We start from the raw sequence: 4783 nt of genomic DNA, 5'->3' as shown, positions 1-4783 counted from the left end.
GGAGGTGCTCGGCGGCGGTGGAGCGAGCCGGGGAGGGTGCGGTGGGTCGTCGGCGACGGTGGAGCGGGGGAGGGTGCGGTGGGTCGTCGGTGGGGTGGAGCTGGTCCCAGGTTACTAATGGTGCACCACACAGCCGGGCGCCATTAGTAACCCAACATACTAATGGCGCAGCTCCTCGCCGTGCGCCATTAGTAGTTTTGCAAAAAAAGTATATATATATACACTAATGGCGCACCGTGGCATAGTGCGCCATTACTAGTTTAAACTAGTAATGGCGCACTTTGCAATGGTGCGCCATTAGTAGTTTTGCAAAAAAATAATAAAAAAAATACAGTAGTGGCGCACTCCATGGCTGGTGCGCCATTACTAGTTAGAACTACTAATGGCGCACTTTGCCATGATGCGCCATTTGTATGTTTGGAAAAATGAAAAAAAAATTGTTACTTGTGGCGCACCTTGTGCCTGGTGCGCCATTAGTGTCTTCCACACTAATGGCGCATCACCACATGGTGCGCCATTAGTATATAGTAGTGGCGCACCACTTCTCTGGTGCGCCATTGGTGTCAATTTCATCTATAGCCCTTTTCCTAGTAGTGGCAGGGTTATATTACTCATATCATGCATATGTTGTATTGCAATGCTTAGTTTTTACATCATATACACGATATTGAATGCCATCTCCTTAGTTGACACATCATATATGTGATTGCCCTCTGCTCACTTCCTTAGTATATAAATCACATATTTGAATTATATCATGCCATGATGTTTACATAGACAACATGTATCTGAATTATGGCATGCCAATCCATTTTCAAAAGACATAATATAGTTATATCATATCATCCTATTCACATTGTCATCATATTTTGAATTATGTTCTATCCGTGAATTATATCATGCCATCATGTTTCCATCAACAGCATGTTTGTGATTTATGGCATGTCAACCACTTTAATAGACACATCGTATAGTTATATCATGTCATCCTGTTTACATAGTCATCATATCTTGAAGTATGTCATTCTATCCTGTTTAGTTAGCCATCATACATGTGAAATTGTGTCATGCTATCCTGTTTAATTAGCCATCATATATTTGAAATTATGTCCTGCTATTCTATTTGGTTAGACAACATAAATGTGAATTATTTCATGCCCTATTTTCTTCCCTACTATCCATTGCACATGTCTATCTTACAATGTATGTACATTCGATTACTTTTCTTGTTTATCAGCCATTTCAATTGGAGGGGGTGATGGCAGTATGTGTGGGAGTAAAAACACGGTCTTCAGAAAAGATCGTGCTACCTATTGATGGAGATAGAACCATGGTTGTACTTGCCCAAGAACCAACCCCACCACACATAACCCAGACTCACGTAGATTGTACCCCTACCCAGTTGGACAGAGAACCAGCTACACCCCGTCTAACCCCAACCCCAGCAGATAGACACCCAGTTCCCGTTGACACAGCACCGTCTCCACCACAGAGCACCCAAACACGAGCACTTAGTAAGGCAACTGCAGTGCCCAAATCACGAGGACCACCACTCCGAACCCGAAGTTGACGCTTAAAGCAGAAGAAGAATTGTTCTCAGGTCAGGTTTGGTAGCTATGGTTCATACTACTTTGCTCTTGCATCACTGTATTTACTCATACCAACTAATTTCAAATTTGAAGGATGCAATTGAAAATCCAATGGCGCAACAGGTATGTTTTAAACCTGTTTCTTTAACGTGTTTGATGTTGTAACTTGCTCTATGTTGATTTCAGTTTCAATTGAATAAATAGTTATGTTCTCATGCCATGTACATTACAGGTGTTGTTATTGCTGTGTAGTTTCCCACACTTATATTCTGTCTATGCTGCTTTGTCCTAAATAGATATGATTCGATCTGTATCTATCTTGATTTGGCAACATACACTAGAATGATATAGACCATATAGTGACCATACTACATAGATATATGTTTGTTTCATGTTGTTATCCTGTCTTACTACTGAACTGGTTTACCAAAATGAGTTTCATATACTACATTGTAAACCTGTGATGTGTTTGTTTGTTTCTCATTTAGAACGCGGATAAAATATTGGAGAAGAGTACCCCGTTATGCAATGGTAAAGGAAGTAATGCAGATTAGGTTGAAGATAGTGAGACATCCATGTTGTTCTCCAAGAAAGCTGATAAAAGCTATATCGAAGACACTGAGACAACCCCAAAGTCCTGTGTAAGTGCATCTAGTGCCACCCCTAGTTGGTTTTGGAGTATTGACGACAAACCTGGTTGAGGGACTAATGTGTTTTTGAGAATTGCAGGATAACACAGGTAGAAGTCCCTCATTGATTCGGTTTTCCTACCAGAGATGACCCCTAAAAATGAATGAAGACATTGAAGTCAAAGGTGGTATGTGAAGACATTCACATTGAAGACTATGACAAGAGAAGACATCGCATGAAGACTATGGAGCGCGAAGACTTAGTTGTTTCGTCGTTCTTTTTCTTCTTTGTTGAGTCATAGGAACTACCGTACTGTTAAGTGGGGTCCAAGTGAACCAGTCAGAATGACTGAAGTGATGCTTAACCAAATCCTATGTCTTTGAGTGAAGACTATGAGAGCAAATCTTGTCCGGAGTTGGATAAGTCAGCTTTGCTTGTAGCCCAAGTAAAGTTGCCGTGTGTGTTTGAAATCTGACTGTTGGAACACGTGTCAGTTCCTTAGTGACCAAGGGTCATTTCGGACAAATCAGGTCGGGTTGCCTGGTGGCTATAAATAGCCCACCCCTACAACCATAAACGGTTGGCTGCTCAGAGTTAGTGCACAGCTTTTGTCGTTTGAGAGCAACCCACCTCGAAGCCTTTGAGAGAGAATTCCTTGCGAGGATAAAGCCCTAAATACCCAGAGCCAAAGAGTGTTAGGCATCACTTAAGTCTTCATGTCTGTGTGATCTGAAGACTTATTACACTTGAGGACTGTGAATCCTCAAGCCGGTTAGGCGTTGCATTCTGAGCATCCAAGAGTCATTGTGGATCGCCGGTGAACGAAGTCTGTGAAGGTTTGAAAGTCTACCTTAAAGACTTACCAGAGTGATTGGGATAGGACTGGGTGTCCTTAGCTCAAGGGGAATAAGGTGAAGACGAGGTCTTCTGAGTTGAATCTCAGCCTCCCTAACCAGACGTACAGTTGTCACAGCAACTGGAACTGGTCCAACAAATCATTGTCTTCAGCGAGTCACTGGTTTCATCCTTCCCTTTACTTACTGTTGGTCCTTGTGAAGTCATTTTATGATTGCTTTATCTTTTGTCTTCACTGAGTGACTGCTTGTTCTGATTGGCTTCACAATATCTTCCTACCTGATCTTTACTGCCTAGCTGCTATTAGTCATTGTGCTTTCACTCCATTGAATACTTGACTATGGTTTGCCTAGTGTAGTCTACCTTCCGCTGCATGGTAATAGGTTTATTTCTATCGGTTGTCTTCGAAACTTCCATGTTTTGAAGACTTTCATAAAAATCGCCTATTCACCCCCCCTCTAGTCGATCACTAGCACTTTCAATTGGTATCAGAGCAAGGTACTCCCTTGTTCTGTGTGATTCGGTTTAACCATCTGGAGTTTTAGCTATGTCGAATGCAGGGACAATCAAAGTCTCCGCTGCGTGCCCAGTCTTCGATGGAACTGAATATCCCTACTGGAGGAATAAGATGCGCATGCATCTTGAAGCCATTGATGTCGACCTATGGTATGTCGTCAAGAATGGCATTCCCAAGGCTGGTGAAGGTGTCACCGCTGCTGATGTCAAGAAGTTCGTTCAACTGGACTCCACTGCCGAGATTATCATCTGTGGTCATCTGACCAAAGGACAGTATGGCCGTGTGAGTGCTTTGGAAACATCTAAGCTAGTCTGGGACTGGCTCTCCAAGGTCAATGAAGGCGTCTCAACCCATAGAGATCAGAGAATCAGTGTCCTTCGCAACCTCTTCAACCGCTTCAAGAAAAAAATGACAATGAGAATGTTCAGCTCACGTTTGATTGACTCACTGACATCACAAATGAGCTTCAAGCCCTCGGCGCCACTGAGATCACCAAGCATGAAGTTGTCAAGACACTGAGATCACTTGACAGCTCGTTTGAAACCCTAGACCTGATGATTCAAGAACGTCCTGACTTCAAAACACTCGATCCGTCTGACATACTTGAGAGGCTTAACACACACGAGTTTCAGCTTTATGAGAAAGAGACATCTACTGTCCCAACTATGGGCGAACTCGTGCCTTGAAGGCAAAAGCTGTCTGCTCATCTGAAGAAGAGTCTGACAGCAGTTCTAATGCTCCTGAAGACATTGGAAAGGAGCTTGCTATGCTTGTGAAGAAGTTCCAAAAATTCACCAAGAAGAAAGGCTTCAGAAAGTCTTCACGATCAAGCTCAAGGAATGATGAAGCTTCTGCTCATGACTATAGGAAGAGAACATGCCACAAGTGCAAGAAACCCGGCCACTACATCTCCGAGTGTCCACAGTGGGACAATGAGAACAAGAAGAAGAAGAAGAAGAGCAAGGAGTATGACTCTGGCGACAAGAAGAAGAAGAAATACTCAAAGTCTTCTTCCAAGCCTTCCTCAAAGTCTTCATCACACAAGAAGAGCTCATCTGGAAAGGCACGTGCATTTGTTGGCAAGGAAATGGATTCAGAGGAGGAGTCCGCTTCTGAGGAGGCGGAGGTGGAGTCTGAGGAGGAGTCCGATTCTGGCGTTGCGAGTCTGGCTACAGCATACGTTGCCAAGTCC

Source organism: Triticum aestivum, chromosome 5A, assembly GCF_018294505.1.
Source record: "Triticum aestivum cultivar Chinese Spring chromosome 5A, IWGSC CS RefSeq v2.1, whole genome shotgun sequence".
NCBI lineage: Eukaryota > Viridiplantae > Streptophyta > Magnoliopsida > Poales > Poaceae > Triticum > Triticum aestivum.
Note: the sequence above shows the minus strand (reverse complement) of the source record.